Source organism: Ambystoma mexicanum, chromosome 1p, assembly GCF_040938575.1.
Source record: "Ambystoma mexicanum isolate Mex_15411 chromosome 1p, UKY_AmexF1_1, whole genome shotgun sequence".
NCBI lineage: Eukaryota > Metazoa > Chordata > Amphibia > Caudata > Ambystomatidae > Ambystoma > Ambystoma mexicanum.
Genome location: NC_090921.1, coordinates 800,640,404 through 800,663,347, shown reverse-complemented (window position 1 = coordinate 800,663,347; position 22,944 = coordinate 800,640,404). Strand labels below are relative to the sequence as shown.

The 22,944-nt window shown below is 45.9% G+C and overlaps 1 long non-coding RNA gene across 1 annotated transcript; it reads right to left on the bottom strand.

Moving 5' to 3' along the window:
* Window positions 1–14,133: 14,133 nt before the first annotated feature.
* LOC138581039 (uncharacterized) lies at window positions 14,134–21,491 on the bottom strand. Its single transcript, XR_011304412.1, has 2 exons — window positions 21,293–21,491; window positions 14,134–14,420 (listed from the first exon to the last, which is right to left on the bottom strand). It is a non-coding gene; the product is annotated as an uncharacterized lncRNA (long non-coding RNA).
* Window positions 21,492–22,944: the final 1,453 nt, after the last annotated feature.

Here is a 22,944-nt window from a genome sequence, read left to right as displayed (position 1 = left end):
ACAAAGCAAATGGAAAAGGAGCCTGGATGGACAGACAAGACAAGGTAATAATTGGAGAAATTAAGAGGATGAACTGCTCTGACAAAACTGAAAAAACTGGAATGCCTGGATGCTGGGAGCATGCACAGCTGTTAATCTATGGACGAGTGATTACAACCAAAGGATGGGAAGATGGGATGATGTCCTGTGCAGCTCATCTACTAAGGAAGGAACCAGTGCACAAGGTGCAGAAAGTGAATGATGAGTGTCTAAAGTCATGGGCCAAGAACTCTAAACTGCTGACATGGGTGGATGATAGGGACCAATGGCTGTAGTCCCATTGACTAATAAAACAATGGGCTTTTGAAGCAAGGGTAAAGTCTGAGTTGCAGAGAATAATTGATATGCCAGTAATGAGAGGGACTGCTGTCCTAATGGATCGATATTGTGCCTGTAGATCAGAGCGTATATGAAGTTGCCCAGGAACTGGGGAGGAGTGTGTTCCATGGTACTCATCCATGTTCCAGCCTTGGTGATTGCCCAGAGCGACCTGAATATCGAGGGATTTCCAAAAGTGGGTGAGCACCCGAGAAGAAGAAGGTCACTTGCACTCCTAGCAGATGAAGAGAGAATTATTTCTCAGGTAAGTCAATAGAAGCTTACAATGAGATTCCGGATGAGCACAAGTTGTTCAGCAAGACTGCTATGATATTGACATCTATATTTATGCCTGGACTCCAAGCAGCAGTGAATGCCAAATGGCTGCAGATCACCAGATGGGAGCTGTTACAGACAATCAATGTCACTATAAAAGGATGTAACGCCATAAAGGAAGAAATGAGGGCAACACGGTTAATGAACCTCCAGAAAGGGTATGTCCTCGAAATGATTACAGCAATGGAAGGTGGTGTGTGCGCCAAGGTCGGGCCTTCTTGCTGTACCTTCATACCATCTCAAGACGGTGAGAACGGGACTCTGATGGATGCTATAACTATGTTGACAGAACTGCACACAATAATGGAGGAGGAGACAGAGGCTATTGGAGATGACGATTGATTCTCATTTTTGTTTGCATGGATTCCCGACTGGATGGCAAATGTGTTCAAGTTCTTTGGAGCAATATTGGTGATGATTATGTTCGGATTCTGTGTTATAAGGATAATAATTGGAAAATGCCTGAAAACAGCAAAGAAAGCAGTGGGAATAAATGTTATGTTATGTTATGTTCTGTTATGTTACTTGGCATTTATATAGCGCCATATATATCATTGGTATGATCTCAAAGCGCTGGTAGGTTGAACGCCCTCGGGAACCGTAGTTCAAGTCAGTAGAGAGAGAGAGTGTTGTGCACCATCCGCCCCATCTGCCCCATCCGTGACATCCACACCATCAGCGACCTCCACACCATCCGCGACATCCACACCATCCGCGTCCTCCACACCATCCGCGACATCCACACCACCCGTGACGTCCACACCACCCGCGACATCCACACCTGTGGGATATATTGACCTACTCAACAGCATGTCCCCACATCACCAAGCTGAATTTGCGCAAGAAAAAGCAACCTGGCTGCGCTGGCTCCTATGCACCTCAGGATCTCAAAACTGCATTTTTGCAGCAACAAAAAAATGGCTGCACCGTCCTGCCAAGCCCACTTCAGGCAGGATGGAACAAGGGGACACACTGAAGGAGTGTGCCAGTGTGTTCTGAAACATATAAATGAAATACAGTGAAACGGCAGCACTGCTTTGCTGTAAACCCAAAATTCCCCTCCAAAATAAAACTTTTCTACACGTAAAAAAAGCTGTTTTGACGCTAATTCCATGTGTTCTGTCTTAAACTACTGTGATTAAAAAGGCCCTGCCATGCCCGGGATATGTAACCTGTGTATATAACTTGCTAAGAGGTTGCAATTGTATAAATGTATGTTTGTGACAAAATCGGATTTTAGTTAAAGTAACTGTGGGAGGTTTTTTGGACATTGTAAAACTCACACCATAAATCTGACATCATTTTCTTGAAATCCAACCAACTGAGAGCGAGGCGGAGACTATCACCCTTGTCCAATTCCTTTGTTAGAGGCGTGTTTAGTTAAGCCTGCCCCAGCCATATACTTTGGTGATGTCACTAGGCATTTGAAATAAGAGTCCCTGACAAGACTCTAGACACACAGACACACACTCTTCCTGATTTTCCTGCCCCAGCGTCCTGTTCCTGTTTCATCCATTCAGACTCCAGATCCCAACTACAAGGCCAAAGCATTGCTGATCCTACTCCAGGGCCCACTGCAAAACTTAAGCATTGCTGATCCTGCTCCAGCAAGGCCTAAATTCTGAAAACCACTAAAATTCCCAAATAACCAAAGGGGAAAGCTGTGGTGTTTTTGGGAAGCATCCTGATCCCACTAACTGCATCCAGTGGTACCTGTGCCATCCAGCTGCCCTGTAGTATCCAGCGACCAGAATTGCCAGTCCAGAAGTGCTACCCGGCGACCAGAACTGCCCAGCTGTTTGCCAGGCACCCTGCCGTGTAGTAACTAGAAACGTTGACTGTCCAAAATCCAAAAACTAAAAAGTAGACTCTGTGTATCAATTCACACCCCATCTAAACCCATAGCATATCTTGTCTTGTACTCATCCCACTCTCTAAGTCATCCTATCGTTATCCTGATAACTTGCAAACTGTCATCATTATTCTTGCAACCCTGCCCGTGATTTCTAGTGTTAGCACCACGTTTCTATTAGTTTCTGTCTTGCATAGATCCTAAGTCATTAGCGATATTGGGTTAAATAAATTAATTTTCCCTTAAGGAAAGGGGTACAGTGCATGAAGGGTTACATCTGCAGCGTAACTTTGAATATTCACGGGTGGCGTTCCTCTTCTCGTATCCATTAAATCTAGTTTAAGTAAGATTTGCCTTTCAATTTTAAAACCGATTTAACTTTTCACTGGTCTCTTTTCCTAAAAACAAACCTCACTCTATCTTGCATATCTCAATTTACCAGCTAGAGACCCAATTTCACTTCCATAGTGTACCTGTGATCTATAACTACACCCCAACCAAAACAAAAAACCGCACTTCAAATCAGTGTATTACACCCATTTTTATTAAAAATCGTTTGGGTAATTTCAGGCGGGAATTGAAAAGTTTGCAAAATTTCCATCGTGTCATTTTGCTGAAATCTGTTTTAACCTTGCCACTCATTTTTGAACTATGTGCTTTTTGTAACCCATTCTTTGTGATTGTTAGTGTATTTGCATTGTGGCTTTAGTGAGGAATTATATTTGCTTCAGGGTTTTTCACATACATTCATTATTTAATTGTCCATTTCCGAGGGTCATTTTATAACATTGCAAGGGGTTTCAAATCCGTTTTTCTCTCTTATTTGCGGAGGGAAGGTCAGATTTGAATTCTGTTTCCTATTTGTCATTCCTGATTACCTGCTGCTTCTGTTATCCACTCAGAATTGATTATTTGTGGGTTGAGTTAACATTGCAGGGCGAAATTCTAACTTACGTGCTATCTTCCCTAAACCAAAAGCGCTCCTGTTCTGCTGTGCTATGTATATGTTCCATTAGTAAGCTTTCCATCCATTCCATCCGTTCTATCCATTCTATCCCTTCTCTCCGTTCTATCCGTTCTATCCGTTTCCATCCACTCCGTTCGTTCCTTCCATTCCATCCGTTCCATCCACTCCATCCACTCCATCCACTCCATCCGTTCCATCCACTCCACCCGTTCCATCCATTACATCCGTTCCGTCGGTTCCATCCGTTCCATCCGTTCCGTCGGTTCCATCCGTTCCATCCGTTCCATCCGTTCCATCTACTCCATCGGTTCCATCCACTCCATCCGTTCCATCAGATCATTATTGATGTAAAGGATGAAACAGAAGGCAACACGCAGGCTGAAAGTGCCATTAGAAACCACATAAAAGCAAGTATTGTGGCACCTGAAGGAACAACATTCCTGTACACAAGAGATCATAAGAATTATGTGGGACTTTGGGTCTTCTGTACCCCAAGGGGAGAATGTAATGAGATGACCTGGAGTGTAGACGAACACATCAAAAATGCAGGCACCCTGAGGGGGGTGACGAAGATATTGATATCAAAGAAACCCTTATTCAAGAGAAGATTCAAAGAAGCAGGAAAACTTGAGGAGGTGGTCGAGGACTCGACCAGAGGGGGGAATGTAGAGGAGCAGACGTACATATCCGCAGGAGATCCTACCCCATTACCTTCCCTGTATTGGAGACATGAGAACGTGCCCTGTCTAACACCAGCTTTTGTACCAATACCGCAAGTATTTGGAAGACGGTAGCCATTGAGACAACCATATTGAATGTACCCTCGAGTTGACAACACCTTGCAGGACTAAATCCCTGAAGGAATATGAAAAAGAACTAAGAAAATGGACTGATGATGTCATGAGAAAGTGTGCACAAAGTCCTGAAAAACGGAATAAAGACAACAGGCCTCAGTATAACCCAGGCAGGACAGGGTTAACGGCGCTGGTAAAGGTGCCGTGCCGTCAACCCCATCCCACCTGATTACGAGGTCCCCTCGCGGGACCCAGTCTGCACGTCTGGTTTCACCAGATGTGCAGAGCGTGTCCCGCGAGAGGAGGAGGGAGCTAACAACGGGCCGCTCGTAATCGGCCCGTTGTTTGCTCCCTCGCCCATTCCCATTCAGCCCTATGGGGGCTGAAATGGGAATGGGGAAGGTCCAGGTCGGGTTCCTAGAAGGAGGAATTACCGGGCCCTCCGAAATCGGAATGGCCCGGTAATTCTGCATTCTGGGAACCCAGACCCGGACGCAATTTCGGTGGCAGCCATGGCGCCAATAGCGGCATGGCTACCGCCGAGGTCGTAATGAGGCCCAATTATGAATCCTAGAGGAGAAATGACGAAATCGAAATAAAGAATAAAGTGAACCTTAAAAGTGTAAAGGAAGATGACACTTTAGAAAGTACTGCAGAAATCAGAAGTATAACGAATGTACATACGCTGAAACGCAAGATAGATTAAGCCATCGTATGGGCTAGCTAAAAGCAGTGAATAGAAAGCAGGCGAAGCCACCATTGCATAGAAACTGGGCATTTGTATCATGAAATAAGTAAGCCAAAGAATCATGAAGAGAGAATGAAAGGCTGTGTCACAGTAGAATAGCAGGTTGTTGGAGCTGCATTGGGAGGCTGTCTGGTCTGAAGTCAAAAACTGGGAAGTCAGGGTCAGCTATGTGCGCTGAAGAGGAACATGTGTGTGGAGGATGAATCCTCTCATGTTAAGGTGCACGAAAGAACACAGAAGCTGACAAGTCTTAATTCATTAAAACATTTAAAAGCTTGCAGAATTAACAGAATCGTGGTCTCTTGTCATGTGAGTCGAGGCTAAAAATAGGGCTTGAACTTGGAGTTCCAGACATGATAGCGGGTGCTCTCACTCCCTTTACATTCCTAGGACAAGAATATTCTGCAAGGCCAAGTACAAAGAGAATTTCATGGCAGAAGGCATGGGTGATGAGAGATGCTGGGCTAATTGGGTGGTAGGGCAGCTTCATGTCCTATCTACTTGCACCCGGGTCTTGGTTTATGGGCTGCTAATTGAACCGAATGTTCCGGACGTGACACAAGCGTGCCAAACCAAATATATTGGTCCATTTAACAAAGAACCTTATAGCTTGAGAAACCAATGAAACACTGTGTAACTGATTTCTCTTAAATGACACGTGTGAAGAGGTAGGCATAAGTTGTACATCTGATATCTGACAGCCAATAACAAACCTAGCTCCTATATGTTTGCATATCTAGATGGGCCCCTTAACAAATCCCAACCCTTGATAGGTTTTTCAACTATTGCCACGTAGCATGACGTCATTCTGACGCATAAAGAAGCATATCATTGTATTTTTTGTAGAAATCGCTGAGAGAATGAGCATACATCCATTGATGTTCGTTGTAATCTCCATGTGTTAGATAATTGCTAATAAAACAGCTACTTGCCATCTTCTTGAGTTTGTCCGGTTATTTCGACTCAGAATTATTCTGGTGTAATCCCATCCAGTAACAGATGCACGTTCCAAAGGCCATAAAATCCTCTTTCTCTGAGGGCCCCATGGGGAATTTTCCTGCTCGCTGGTCCTGACACGCTTATCGGCCGACTTGAGCAGCCCTGTATGGTCTGTCAAATTTAAATTTACCAAATGCTGGGTTAACTCCACAGAGCAATTATTTAGTGTGTGTTCTGTAGAAATCAAATTGTACTATCCCTCATATGTTTCTGTCTTGTTAACTTTGATGAAGCCATCCATATTCTGTATAGCAATGCCCCAACAAGCCTGTAATTGTCCCTAAATTTCTTCAGGTACTGCTTCAAGGTCAAAGTAAACCTCCTAACGAGTGCCTCCTTCATGTGTGCATGTGCTGTTCTTTGCTCAGGTTCTAAGGCAAGAATTACATCTGTGCCCTGGGATGGTGACCTCCCCATCACCCATGCTCTCCAAAGCTCTCCCTTTACTTGCTGCAATTTCCACTTCAGTTTTAGGGCCTTGACCCTAATCCATCAAGTCCAAGGAGTTCAAATGTACACCAAAGTGGATCTTCGGGGGGGCTACAATCTGGTCTTGATACATCCGGGAGACAAGTGGAAAACGGCCTTCCAAACCAAAGAAGAAAACTATAAGTACTTAGCAATGCCATTTGGACTGTGTAACGCTCCGGACGCATTTCAACATTTTCTCGATGATGTTCTACTTCCAGTCCTTGATCGTTATGTAGTGGTCTATTTGGATAATATTTTAGTATACTCGGATACCCCAGAAAAGCATCATGATCAGGAACTAGATGTCCTATGGTTACTCTGGAAATATCGACTTGATACCAAACTGTCCAAATGATCTTTTCATCAGACCATGATGTCATTCTTAGGTTACAAACTATTCCCCAGAGGCATTATTATGGATCCCTGAAAGGAACAGAGTGTATCAGAGTGGCCAACGCCAAAACTTTTAAAGAATTACAAAGGTTTCTATGGTTTGCCAACCACTATCAGCGATTCATAAGCCATTACTCACAATTGGCTCACCCATTATCGTCTTTGCTGCACCCCTTTCCGGTGGGAAACATCAACCGAAACAGCATTACAAGAGTTGAATAAAAGCCTTCATTACAGCCCGTGTTCTGAGATTACCTGAGACCGCTCTACCATATGTAGTGGGAATTGACTCATCTACCGTTGCTTTGGGAGCAGTGTTATCACAGACTGATCTGAGGATGATTCCCTCCATCCAGTAGCCTTCCGTTTACGGAAACTGAATCCTTTGTAAAGAAACTACACCATATTCGACAAAGAGCTACTAGCAATCAAGACATCTTTGTGTAATGAAAGCAATATCTTGAAAGGGGTATGCATCCGTTTTACAGCTTTAACAGACCACAGAAACTTTGTATTCCTGAAGACAGCAAACAGCACAAATCAATGTCAATCTAGGTAGGTCTAGTTTTTCAATCGATTAGATAAATCCGGGATCCACAATACCAAAGCTGATGCATTGTCTAGAAGATACAGCACAGAGGAAGGGCAGGAAGAAAGCAGGTTGGGTTGCCTTTTGTCCGACCGGAGAAAGGGATTTCATCCTTATCCAATGCTACTGCAGACTTCTTAGATCGAGTGAGAACCTCCTATGACACAGACATGATTAATTCCTTTCTGCATGACGAACAACACCATGAGATTGATGGACTGTTATAGCACCATAAAAAGCTATGGGTCCCTCCAGAGAACAACAAAAGCAACAATTAGAAAAGCGTCATAGCTGCCCGCTGGCAGGACATTATGGCCATAGGAAAATCTGGGAGTTGGTAAGCAGATATGCAAGGTGGCATAACCAATTTAAAGACATCCAGGACTATGTTGAAGACTGTGGTGTATTTATAAAAGCCAAGAGTATGAGACAAGCCCCTTCAGAGTTGTTAAAGCCATTAACACGTCCACCTCCACCATGGCATACGATAAGTACAGAATCTGTCACAGATCTTCCTCCCACAAAGGAAGAGTTCAATACTATACCTACTGTTGTAAATTCCTTCCCAAAAATGGCCCCTTTCGAACCACTTCAAGGGATTCCAGCGGCAGCTGAAATGGCCCATAGCTTCATGCCTCCCTTCGTTAGATACTGTGGACTTCCTGACAGTATAATCTCAGACAGAGGGCCTCAATTTGTATCACGTTTCTGGAAAACTCAGCAAAACCATTTGGGCTTCAAAACGCATCTTTCTTCAGCGTATCAACTGCAAAGTGACGGAAAGACAGAACATGTCCATCAAAATGTTCTTTTGAACAGTATTTCTGGGGTTACTGCACTCAACATGAAAGCGATTGGGCAACATATCTATCCATGGCAGAATTCTTGCACAACAATACGCTGCATAGAGCTATGGGAACATCTCAGTTCTATGGCACCTAGTGTCACCATCCCAAGATATTGCCAATCTCTCCTTCATGCCAATGGTGGTACCCCAGCTGACGAATGGCTAGCCACCTTACAGCAAGAGCAACACAGCATCTTAGGACACCTATGGAAAAGCAAAGAAGATGCCAAACGTTACGCTGATGTACATTGGAAGAGGAACCACCATATCAATCCAATCAAGAAGTATGGCTATCCACAAACCTGAAAATTCCAGAAACAACCAAGAAGTTCAAACCACGGTGCATCGGCCCTACTTTACCAAAAAGATCAAAGTGAAGTTAGCCCGTCACATGAAGATTCACCCCATCTTACATGTTTCCCTTATCCAGCCTTGTTGATCCACATCCAAATCTGGTTGGAAAACAAGTCATAGGAAACAACTCACCATTGATACTGAAGAGAAGCACCTAGACTCACAGGTACTGAATTCCAGATTGCAAAATCGCAAACTACAGTGCTTATTGGAATGGGAAGATCGCACATGGGAACCTGTTTCTAATATTCACACTCCCCAACTTTTTCAGGCACACCACCAAAAATTCCCCAACAGACCTAGCCCACGGATGGCGAATAGGAGGGGACTTACTGTTAGGAAACACTCCGTTCACAAAGTTCACAGGCTACTTTAAAGGAGGCATGTCACAAGTATGACACTGACACAAAAAATACACTTTGTAAAACCTTTATTGAAGTTTTCAATGGGGTTGGAGAAACTCTTACTTTGCCCTATGGCTAGGATGGGAGGAGTCTCGACCATCAAATAATAAATAAAACAGTCCTAGTTGAGTCTGTCAAATCAAAATGCCATATACTAACAAAACCTAAAGTCTGCCCTATCTCTTGTACAAAATGTGTGCAAAGGAGAATATGCATGCAAAAGAAAGTCAGTGTACAAATATAAAGAATAAAGGTGGCTGAGTCAGCCCTCTGAACCACGTTAGACGGCACAGAGTAAGGAGGTCCCTGTAGGCAGGATGACACACCCTGGCTCAGATTCTTAACACAGCGGCAGTTCAAAACGTAGATCCATGCCTGCCTGGCCTTCCACAATAAAGTCTCACTTTCCAGCTTCTAAAACACAGTTAAAAAAAAAGGTTCCCGCCGGTCTCCCTCAGTCGGGGTCAGACGTTTCAAATGCCACAGTGTTTCTTGGTCTGGGTAGTTCGATGTCATAAGCACCGAAATTCAACGTTCACGTTTTATTCTCCCCTTCTCTCTGGGTTAAACTTGATCACTTTGCTTTTACAGTTCATTCACTTTATCACTACAAACATTTGATGTTTCACTGAGACTTTCGAGTGGGCTACTTCCTTTCGCCAAACCACTCTGTTACTCAGTATCGCTAGTTTCACAGCTATTCATTCACAGGTCTGTCTTTATTCGTGTCTCATCCACACGCGTACAGCCTTCAATGTTCTACTATATTTTGTTGCCACTTCCATCTTTCCTTAAAACACACCAGTCTTTCATGTCGCTTGCCAACTCACAGGCTGTATGCATTTCTTTCTTGTCTTTGCAGTTTTTCGCGAGTCAAGATTAATACCTCAGGCTTGGCCTTGCCTCCCCAACTCTGCCATTCACCCGGTAGGGTCGCTGGCGACCTTGAAACACAATGCAACTTTCTTATTTGGGGCTTGGCCTTCTCCACGTATCTTTTGCGGCCTTTCAGAGGCAATGACCTCCTGCAGGTAACCCCTGGGGTTCTCTACTACTTTCTCTCAACCCTCGGTCTGTTACTCTGCTCCAGTAGGTTTGCCTTTGCCCCAGAAGTTCTGCTCCTGCTCGTGTTTCACCTTGCTCAGAGTGTGTCTCTATGTTCCGCCTTTTATCTGTGTGAGGATAGCTAATTGGTATCAGATGTATGCACTTGAAGTCAAGTGCCTGACTTTCCCAAACCAGATAGCGGGACATGTCCAAATCAATATAAGTGTTAGCCTTTCCTCTATCAGTCGCCCTCTTCATCGGCCCAATGTTTGGGTATAAAGGGGGTGGGTTGGGACTTTAGAGAATCGCATGAAATAGGACGGGTCATGGTTACGGGAAAGGGGGGAATACTGCGTCTCACCATCGGTCGCCTCACCCCCATTCCCCGAAGACCCCTCACCAAGGTGATCCTCCTGCACTGGTCCACCCCCAGGAACTGGATCCAAAAGCGATGGCCGTGTCCTGACCACCTGGATGACAAGTCCCTGGGGACTAGTAGGTGAGACACCCTCTGGTTTCTCACAGTACTAAACATCAAGGTTCCTCACCCCTCTACCCCACATACCCAGAGACCAAGTCCAGGAGACCGACAACTTCAAGACAGGGCTCCAGAAAACCATTACTACCGTTTCAGGGCTGACGCCTGTAACCAAGATGGCACATAGTCAGACGTAAATCAGGCAAGAGAGAAACTACTTCCAGAAACCAGCCTTTCAACACTGCCAAAATCAGAACACTACGTCTTTGTAATGGCTAACACCCAGAGACTACAAACAGCTCCACATTACAACCATCCAGGTATTTATAGATATAGCAACAGTTAGGAAGGCTAATGCCTTCATAGTTAGGCAACTGTTTGTGTATATCATGGTTCTTGTGTATCATTCCTGTGCTTACCCAAACCACAGTTCCCTCAAGAAGGAGGGGGAATTCCACCCCACAAAGTTGGTCTGACACCATCAGGTGAGCTTACTGCATTTATTCTACAAGGTCTACCAGATTATGTCCAAACACATTATGAGGTACTTACATTGTTCATTCTTGTTCCTTTCTAGATTCCTTGCACTCGTCTCTGATAAGCCTTGACCCCTGCACGCCTGATCACAAGAACCTACCCTCCAGGCAGACCGACCAAGGAGTAAACCCATACATGCTCTGTTGTAATATTACAGGGCAGTGATCTGGGTCGTCCAGCCAGGTCCAGCACCTGGCATGAAACTTCCTGCACGTATTAGAGGAGATCACACCAAGAAAGCGAGCCTCACATTCCATTTCATCGCACTCGTTATTATGCAATTTGCTCTCGGCAATGCGTCAAAGAAAACATCTTTTGCATATCGCAGCCAACTGTCAGTTAAGCAGTATGGAAAGTTATGAAGGTGATAAGCCACATGTGGCATGATATATTACTTTTCCACACTCCTCTGAAGTCATCAGAGCCACGAAGGTGGACTTCTTAAGACATTGGGCCTCATTACGAGGTGGGCGGTAAGGGATTACCGGCACCGGTAAGTACACCTGGTTTTACCAGGCGTTATGGAAGGGACCCATTAAGGGACTTCAGAGCTAATAACGGGCACGCTAATTGCGGGCCCGTTATTAGCTCCATCCCCATTCCCATTGAGCCCTATGGGGGCTCGAATGGGAATGGGGAATGGTTCCCGAAATGGGGACTTACCGGGTCCTCCAAGGTCGGAATGACCCGGTAAATCCCTATTCCGGGAACACGGACCCGGAATGCGGTAAGGGGGTAGCCATGGCGCTAATAGCGCCAAAGCTACCTCCTACCTCGTAATGAGGCCCATTGTCAAGTTCCCCAAGGTAACCAATGCAAATGGCGCACACCTGACCATCAAAAAATCCTCACTGGGACATTCATGTACTACAACTGGAACAGTAGTCTCAACATACGGGAGGTGTGCAATGCTCACCCCCAAATGTTTTCCTGGATCATGTCTTGACACTTGCATGTTGTAGGTTAGCCTGATATCAGGGTGAATGTGTAGTCTGGAACGGCCATAGGTGATATTTTTTTGGGGGGGGGTACTTTTGGGGGCTTTTGGGAGCAGGGGTTGTCCCCCGCTCCTTTAAAAATAATGCAGGGGATGCAGGGGTGTCCCCCGCAGGTTCCATGCCTTAATATCGCCGCAGAAATATGACGATATTTTTGTATGGCAATATTTTAGCTGGGATATTAACACATGGAACCGAATGTAGACAATGTGTACCAGAAATTAGTCCTTTAGGGTAAGTCAATGTACAAAGATGGATGTATAGGCGACTATGTATCCACACCTCACCTCAAGGGCTGCCTTGACACAGAGGTGCTGCTTACAGACAGACACCAGCTGCACCATTGAGAGAACCACTGGCATTCAACAACAACGTTTCATGTGTCTACATCAAGGCATATGCTGAAGCCAAGTCACTGAATGGAAGACTGGTAACCTGCAATTCTGCTACTGTTAAAGGGGGTGGCCACAGATGCCCACCTCTGCATCTGTGGCCATCCCCTATCTATAAAAGGACAGAAGTGATATTGGACCAAATGTACTGAGCCATCCACAGAAAACACAACAGCATCATCCAGGTGTGACTGGGGAAATGAGGGGAACAGCAATTGCGCAGGGAACGAGATGACTACATACCCCACATAGCGAATGCACTCTGTTCACATTTGTCCCACATCTGAAGGGATTTTTCCTGATGTGATGGCAGAGTGCAGTGGGAGCTTTGACTAGTTCCCTAGCTAGTCCACTGGCTAGAGCTGGCAGAAGCACATCCATGTTTAAGTATACCACATACATGCCAACATTCCGACCCAACTAGGAGGGAGATGTCATCCGAAAAATTGGGAGACAACATTTTTCCCCAGGAATGCATTGGGCAAAGATTTATTTTCTGCGGGATGACGTGTAAAATAACAATATTTTTCACTGGAAAATCAGGAGTCTCCCACCTAAATCGGGAGGGTTGGCATGTATGATACCACCCAATGTACTCCCACATGAATGATGCTAGAGGAGTGGGCACCACTAGTTATTTTTAATATAAATATGCTTAATATAGTAATACCGGTATGTGGTCCTGCAGCCAAAAAGGGCCCCCCTTGCACTGGGGACCAATATTTTCTTCCACAAAATGCTGTCTCTTGTTTACACAACCAAGAAGGTTGGAAGGACTATTGTCTATGACACTAGATTCAATTTAATTTGCTTTTCCTTTATTATATTCCTGAATCAACTTAAATTTTGAATCAGAAAATTATAATAAAAAATGAACTAATGTCCATAATAGTAAAAGACGATGCATTCATTACAAGGACAGAGGCAAACAATCAGGCGCAATGCATTTCGGACTAGAGTCCATCCTCGAGGACCAAAGTGTATAACAAATAGATAAATAACAGAAGTAACTAAGTGCATATATAAAGAATATGAACATTATGGTAAAAGAAGTGTAGGATTTTTTTTTCTTCATCCTAACTGCCTATTTGCAATATTAAAATCCCTGCATATCTGAGCTATATAACTAATCGTTATTGCCCAAATTCAACATTTCATGGTTGCAAAATTAAAATAATATCATCCCAAAAAGGCAATACCGTTATTATCACCATGAATCCTAAATGAATGTTAGGGGAATTAATGTGCCAGCTTACCTTCCTTCGGGAGAACAATTGCGTGCACAACGCTGTTCTGTTAAGGAAAGCACAATTGCACCAAGTGGACATATATTCGACAGTAAAGCTAATATGGCCGTTATCACGTACACGCGATGACATCATCGACGTGATGACGCCATTGCATAAACGCGTGAAGGGCTATATTGATTCTAGTAAATCTCATTTATAATTGGTGTTGTAACAGTAAGCAATCTGAAGCCAGGAACAACATAATTAATGTGCAGAATACAGATTTTCCATACATTCGTTACAGAAAGGCATGATTCTATTAAAGACTCAGAGGCGAAAGATTATGCTCTCAACTTCTTTACTTTTTCTCGAGCAGCAACACAAAAAACCAATAACAATATAAAAAAACTGCAAATCCCAGGAAGAACCAACATATTTGTAGTCCATTTTGATAGGGTATTAAAACACGTGACTTATTTCCCCAATCAGATGCCTTCTCCACTATAATACTCTGTCATCCCATAGTCCTTCCTCTTTCTTTCGCTGAACTAATTCAACTTGCGTCCCAACCGGTAGACGACTTAACTTCTCAGATAATCTTCTCACGGCACCGCCTTCTGTTCTGTCCCTGAAACAACAAAAACTATTACCAATCTCATTATAAACGGGTGGGCAATCATATAACAACAGTAACATGCCAATACAAAGATGCATTATTACCACATCACATTAAATACTTATATAGCAGTGTTTGAAATTGGGTGGGATAATCTTTCTCCTCCGAGTCTTTAATAGAATCATGCCTTTCTGTAACGAATGTATGGAAAATCTGTATTCTATGTCAAGATTCGTAGGCTCAGATTATGCTCGTTTAAAGCTTACCTACCACCAACGACGCTACTTGTTCCACTGGTCTAAAATAAAAGTTCTTAAACGTCTCCTCATTAGACCAGTCTGCCGCCTTCAAAATATCCTCCAGACGGGCTCCTGCCAAAAAAACAGATGACGCCATAGCCCTTCTTGTGGAGTGTGCTCCAAACTGACTTACGTCTACTCCTGCTTTGGCCATTCACCATCTGACCCATCTAGCCAAGGTGGCTGATGCTACTGCCCTAAAAGGTTTCCTAATAGCTATCAGCAATTGACTCTCTCCCACAGGTCTCACCTTATTTGCTTTCTCTTCATACGCTTTCAAACATCTAACTGGACACAATTTGGGTTTACCCGGAAAGGCCATGTACTCAACTGATCTAATGTTCGTCTTCATCCTTTTCTCTATGTAAAAAACTATACCTGCAGGTGAAAAGGATTTCCTATTTACTTCTAAAGCTTTCACATCGGACACTCGCTTACAAGAAATCAGACATAATAGGGTAGTTAGTTTAGCCCACAACGCTTTCCTAGATAGAAACTCATTATCTGGCCAAGCCTCAAACATTCTCAATACTATACTGACATCCCATAAACGAGAATATCTAGACGTAGGTGGTCTCATAGATTTGATGCCTTTTAGGAGCCTACAACTAGGGGATGTTCGCCTACCGGCTTATTCTCAATATACGCACGACCTGCCGAGATCGCTGACCTATAAGTATTAATGGTCCTGCAAGCCTTCGTTTGCGCTGCTTGTGCTGCCAGGAAATTCACTATGTGCACTACATCTGTGTGTATGGGATCAACTAGCCTCTCCAGACACCAATCACTCCATCTGTTCCATGCCATCCTATAGGCCTTCCTTGTGGCTGGAGCCCATGACTCCCTGATAAATTCTAGAGCTGTGTCTGAAAGTCCTGGCCTAGCCCAACTTCTCCTGAAATCGCCCAAGCCATGCGACTCAAGTTCCCTGACCTGACCAGTGGATGAACTTCTCCTGCTGGATTCAACAGTATATCCTCTCTGTCTGGCAACCGGATTGGAGCTTCGTACAACAACCCCACAAGATCCGGGAACCAAGCCTGACCTCGCCAATCTGGTGTTATCAGAATCACTGTGGCTCGCTGTCGCCTGACATGAGCCACTGTGCGTGCTATCATAGCGAACGGAGGGAACGCGTATTCTCTTGCTGGTCCCCAGGCCTGGAGAAATGCATCTGTCGCTTTCGGATCCGGTCTCCAGCTGTAAAATCTGGAGATCTTCCTGTTCAATCTGGAGGCGAACAGATCTGTCTGACACGGACCCCTGCGACGCATTATCTCCTGAAATACTGAGTCGTCCCGCTGCCAATCGCTGGAGTCCCTCAGGTATCTCGAATTCCAATCTGCTACCAGATTGAGATCTCCTGGCAGATGCTCCGCTCTCACACTTATTCCTTTCTGGAGACATATCTGCCAGAACTCTTTGGCCATCTCCGTCAGCCTTTTCGACCTCGTTCCGCCCAATCGATTTATATATCGGACCGCCGAAACGTTGTCCATCTTCAACAGAATGGCAGCTTTCACAACTTCCCGGGTCCAACACTTGGCAGCGAAGGAGCCCGCCAGAAGTTCCAAACAATTGATGTGGAGACCCAGCTCTTCGCTCGACCATCTCCCTCCAGTCAATTGGTCTCCACATCTGGCAACCCATCCCCAACTGCTGGCATTGGACTCTATCACCAGGTCCGGGGATGAGCCAAATACGCCCTGCCATTCCACGCTTCCATGTGGTAGTACCACCATTCCATTTCCAATCTTGCTTTGTGCGACACTCTCACTTTCTGCTCGTAAGATAGACCTCTCCTGAGATGGTCTATCTTCAGCCTTTGCAAAGCCCTGTAATGCAGGGGCCCTGGGACTATCGCCTGGATTGAAGATGACAGACAGCCTACTAGCCTCACTATTTCCCTCAAAGAAACCTCTTGTTTCGTCATCATGATCTTGATCTCTTTCTTCACTGAGTTCACTTTGTCCAACAGAAGCTTGAGAACTCCCTGTGTGGTCTCTAAACTGAACCCTAGAAACTCCATCTCCTGTGCTGGCTCTAGTTCCGATTTCTCCCAGTTTATCAGAAAACCTAATTATTGCAGTAAACCCGTAACTACCTGAATCTGTTGCACTAGTATTCCCTTGTCCTGACACATCAGGCAGATATCGTCCAGATAAATAATTAGCCTGATCCCCTGTTCTCTCAGGAATGCTACTACTGGTCTCAATAACTTGGTGAAACACCATGGTGCTGAAGCCAGTCCGAATGGAAGGCATTTGAACTCCTATCTCCTTCCTCTCCATATAAACTGTAAAAGTTTTGTCTGCTCTGGGTGAATTGGAATCATCAAATATGCATCTCTGAGATCTATCCTTGCCAACCAGTCCCCTTGCTGGAGAACGTCTCTTAAAAGATGCATCCCTTCCATCTTGAAGTGCCTGTACACTAGGATGTAATTCAAACCACTCAGGTTTATCACTGGCCTTACATTGCTTTTCCTTTTCACTAAGAACAGGTTGCTTACAAAACCTCCTGAACCTTCTGAGGCTGGACCTATTGCTTTCTTTGCCCTGAGTAAGTCTACCTCCTTGTCTAGAAGATCCTCATCTTCTCTGCTGAACTTTATCTGCCTCGGCAACGCTACCTGATATGGCTCTTGCCAGAATTCCAACTGAAAACCTTGCACGGTCTGTCTTATCCATGCGTCTGAAGACAACTCCTCTCATTTCTGTACATGCAATTTCACTCTTCCTCCTATAGGAGGAATACTCACATCCAGAGAATTTACTAACTGCACATCTCTCACCTGAGTTATTCTGGTGCTGCTGTCTGCCTCTTCCCCTACCCCTGCCTCTTCCCCTGGAAGGGAAGAAGGGGTTGGAGCTCCGGTCTTCCTGCCTCCAAGAAGTTCTGTCTTTGTAGGGGCCCCTGTATCGACCAGGGCTGGACGAGCGGCCTTTTCCTCCTCCAGCCCTGTCGAAAACCTTCCGGCCGAATATCTTCTTGAGGGAAGATTGAGCCCTGTCCATTGAGACATATGTACTGGCGAATTTCGCCATGTCCTTAATGAATAGGTCCCTGAACAACTTGCCCTTTGCAGCCATAGCTTGCGCAGAGGTCGCCATCTCCCCTAGCCTGGAGTCTAGCTTCAATAGGATGGACCTTCTTCTTTCAGTAGCCAATGCCGTGTTTGCGTTTCCAAGCAGACAGATGGTTCTCTGAGCCCAGCCAGCAACTATGTCCGGGTCCATGGGCTCTTGTTTGGCCTTATCGTTATTGGCGCCAGCATATCCAGCAACTTATCTTGGCAGGACTTCCAGGACCTATCAATGCCCCTCTTGATATCCTTGCCATACCTGCCCAGGAAGATAAGAATCCTTTCATCAATCTCAGGGGTCTCCGCCACCCCGTATCGGACACTTGGGCGTGGACACTCCGCTTTGAGCTTCGACCTGGCTTGTTCTGAGGTACTCTGCGATCTTCTCCGGAGGGTCCCACTCATTAGACCTGGGGTGAACCAGGTCGTCAGGATCGAACTCATCCTTGAGAGGATCTTCCACTTCCCTCCTGCCTTTCTTGCTCTTATGTAGAGTTTCGTCCTCTTCTGGGGAGGTCTGGGATTCTGACGACGTGAATCCCTCCGATCTAGAGCTGCTCTTGCAGTAGCTAGATCTACGTGGTGAACCCGGGGGGATCTGGGCGCTACGGTCCCTGCAGGTTTTATGCTTTCTTCCCCCTTTCTGCCTATGCTCCTTGTCTTGCGACCAGGCAGCTAGGCTTCGCAGGATGCCCCTCTCCCCACGGGGTCCTTCGGCACTTTCCATTCTCTGGACTGCCTCACTCATGCGCAGCCCACTGACGTGGGGACCGTCAGAATCATCTGAGTAAGTACTCATCTTAACAATGGCTTCTCAATGCCGTATTGTATTAGTGCCTTATATGCAGTTTACTTGGGCTGCCCCGTCACAGTGTGTGTATTATATGTAGCTAGGCGAGTCTCTATATGAATGGCAGTTTTGGCCTGGGACTGAGCCCGTCAATAAGATTACACAATCTCTTAAAGCCTCCTCCCCAGTAGGCAGAATGACGAGGGGTTAAAGCAATTTGTACTCAGTAAAAGGCTTCAAATCAAAACTTTTAGCCTGCGGTACCTGTTTCTGCCACTAGATGGCGCCCGCAGCTCATAGAATCAGTAAGAACCGTCACAAGTCCGGAGCAGGACGATTTGGCGCGGCCATTTCGGCACGGGCCGATTTGGCGCGGCCGAGTGGCCGCAGAGCCTGTTTTGGCGAGCCATTTCGGCGCGGCCAGTTGGCCGCAGGGATGTTCATGCGCCAGGATGTTTTGGCGCGGGAGGAGAGCTCGCCCCAATGCTCCTTGGGCACTGTTTAGTTCGCCATAATGATGGAACAGCAAGACTACAAGTCCCAGAATGAATAGGGCGACCCTGGGAATGCAGCAAGCATCATGGGGGATCTCTTGGCAGCGTTGCGCCCCAGTTGGAGGTTCCCTGCGATTCCTGCACTGGCATCACTTGGAGCGCTGTGATCCCAGAGCATGATGACCCCCTCCTCCCCCCGCAGCACCTTCTCGTTGACAGCGTCACGACATGTCCAGATATTATGATGTACAGGGATGCTTAGCTCAGCTCTTTGTCCAGACTGTGCATGTCTATGCATTCACCCCGAACAGTTCAATCTTCCCACCTGCGCCCCCTTATCCGCCCACCCTTGTCCCACAAATTGGTCGAAAGGTGTCAACTTCTAAAGGCTGAGCATCAAAACATGAAAACACTAAAAGGGCCTAGATTTCCCCATCGAACTCCAAGAGGGTCAGGAGCCCGAGTTTCTATAAAGGAGATGTTTCCGGGGTGGGAGCGGGATTGTACTCCCCCATGCCAGAAGCAACTCCATAGTCATTAAATCATGGGTGGGGATTGCCTTAATAGAAGATTATAACAACATGAAAACACGAACTATGCACCGAATCCTTATAGGGACTCCAGAAACGACACATGGCGGGTCATTACGACCCTGGCGTTAAGGGTTTAACGGCACCATAAAAGGTGTCAGCGCCGTTAAACCCTTAACGCCTGATTACGAGGTCCCTTTGCGGGACTCGACCAGCCGTTAAAGTAGGGTGCCGCAAAGGGACCTCAGTGCTAATTACGGTACCACAATTTGCGGTACCGTACTTAGCGCCTTCCCCGGTCTCATTGAGCCCTATGGGGCGAAAATGGGAATGGGGAAGGGCCATGGTGAAATGGGGAAATACCGCCCCGCCAACCTTGGAATGGGGTGGTATTTCCCCATTCCACCATGGCGGACTCGTTACAACACCGGCACCAACCATGGTGCTAATAGTGCCATGGTTTAGCGCCGGGGTTGTAATGAGGGCCATGGAGATGTATTTATTTTTACATTTGTAAAGAATTCTTAACCTGAGGGCATCAAGGCGCTACTTATATTACATGATTTTCCCAGGATCATATCCTTTGCTTAAGGATTACCCCATGGCTACTCCAGCACTTCAAACGCAGAGGCATCACCGCTGGCACTCTTATAGCCCAGATCCTCCGGTAAGTGCTGAGAGGAGAGGAAGCACTATGCCATTTTACTAGCTCACTCATTCAAAGAGCCCCACATTTCTCGTTCTGTGACGTTGTGAGGGTGCCCTGTAGCAGCCTTCCACAGTACACATGCGGAGGGACTCACGGAGCTGATACCCCAGAAGCGCCCAGAGTAGATTCAGCGCTATGTGCGGTCAGTCATTCATTCATTCATTCACACAGTGGGGTGCCAGTCCCAGTGGTGCTGCACGGTCACACGAGGTCTAGTCAGGAGTGCCCTTGGCATTCAGAGTCCTCCCATGCAGGGAAGTGTGGACCGAGCAGCCACTCCCCCAGCTGTGCTCACTCTGCGGGCTGCCCCCTCCCCCCTCTTGTGTCACAAGCTGTGTGATCCTGGTGCACTTCCCGCTGTGCCTGAAGTAGCGCACCACCGGGGCAGGGTCTGCTGGTCTGCTGGCTCTCACAGCAGTTGCTCACGTAGGCCCTGTTCCAGTCCCACACCCACAATTCTTTTCAAATGCAACACGTTAACATTACCTGCCAACGTGCTGCATTTGAAAAGAATTATTCTTTTGAATTTGGCGTGAGGGAGTTTAGACGTGGCTGCAAGGTCAGCCACGTCCAAGCGTCCCCCGCACCAAATCGACGGCGCCAAAAAGGCTTCTGCGCCAAAATGGGTGCGCCGAACTGGCCGCAGCGCCAAAGCGGTCGCGGCAAACCGGCCCGCGCCAAAACAGCGGTGCCGAAACGGGGTGTACCGTCACAAGTCACTGAACAATGCTGTTTCGTGGTTCTTTACATAACAATCTAGGATGCTGCTCTCCAGACCTTGAAACTGGTGCTCTCCACTCCTAACGCAAGTTCGCAACAGCACCAGAACCCCAGGAGTCCTGTCGCACCCGTTGCGAACTTCCGTGATCACAGTGCCCCCTTGCTGAGGGAACCGACGCCGTAACGAAGTCCCGTCACATCTCCCCCTTGCGGATATATTCCGCCAATAAACCCTGCGCGCCCAGCGTATAACGTACCTGCACGCGCGCTGCCTAATGATGCAAAGCATAAAAAAACAGTATGAACATCCAAAATATAAGTATCTCAGCTGCTCGAGCAGCAAAGAAAGAGGAAGGACTATGGGATGACAGAGTATTATAGTGGAGAAGGCATCGTGATTGGGGAAATAAGTCACGTGTTTTAATACCCTATCAAAATGGACTACAAATATGTTGGTTCTTCCTGGGATTTGTAGTTTTTTTAATATTGTTATTGGTTTTTTGTGTTGCGAGCATAATCTGAGCCTACGAGTCTTGACATAGAATCCACGTGGGTTGTATATGAAGATGTCTAAACTCTTCAGTTATTAGGATAAGGTTTGTAGGCTGTGAAACACGAAGGGTATTCTAATATGAGTAAATAGGAAGTATGGCTATGAGTGCCATATAAAGATTTAGGCCCTGATTCATGGAATTATTTGCGTGTGAAACGGGGATTTGCGTGCCATTCTGCCCGCAAATCCATGTTTGACAAATGGGGATTTGCTGACAAAATGGCACGCAAATCCCCGTTTTACATGACAATAATTCCATGAATCAGGGCCTTAATTGATATAGTGAGTGAGTACTCTGATAATCTAAAATGGACCATAATGTTACTGTAAATTGCCACTTAAGGTTATGTATGAAGAGGTATATTGTACTTAATAAAATGTGATAACATATTCTAAATTGTGGAACCCAGTACGATATTTGTATTTATTTTATTTATATTGCGCAACCTGCCCAAAGGCATCAGGGCGCATGTTTAGAAGGGATTACAAAGTTTTACAGAAAGATAGATTACAAATTGCATAGTAAATAAGCATACATAGAGAGTAGTCACAATAAATACAACAGTGGACGGGGTTGTAGAGCATGCAATGGATGATTACCACATGGTGGTCAGCTCTTCGTCTTGCTCATAGAGCCATTGTTTTGTTCTGTGTTTGAAGGATTGGAGGGAAGGGACGTTCCTGAGGTCATTGGGTAGTGAATTCCAGAGCTTAGCGGCCAGTACCGGGAAGCTTGAGCCTCTGGCAGTCTGTAGTTTAAAGCAGGGAATAATTAGTGTATGTGCTTGCGCAGCTCTTAGTGGTCTGTGGGCTGTGTGTTGTGTAAAGCGCTCTGACAAGTACGCTGGTGCTGCGTTGTTCTGTGCTTTGTAACTTAAGATAAGAGTTTTGAAGGCAATACGCTGTGGGATAGAAAGCCATCGCAAGTTCCGTCTCGTGGAGGAGATGTGGGTGCGCCTACGATATAACTAGCATGTATTAAAATGTATATGATATAAATATTTACGAAATATATGTGTATGTGATGTTGCAAATTTAGCCATGTTGCAAATTAGCATTGTTTCCTTTCATAGTGTACACTGGGCCTCATTACGACCCAGGCGGTAAGGGGTTAACGGCGCCGTAAAAGGTGTCGGTGCCGTTAAACCCTTACTCCCTAATTACGAGGTCCCTTTGCGGGTCCCGACCTTAACGGCTGGTTTTACCAGCTGTTAAGGAAGGAACACGCAAAGTGACTTTCGAGGTAATTATGGTACAGCAATTTGCGGTACCATAATTACCGCCTTCCCCGTTCCCATTGAGCCCTATGGGGCAAAAATGGGAATGGGGAAGGGCCAATGGTGAATGGGGAATTAC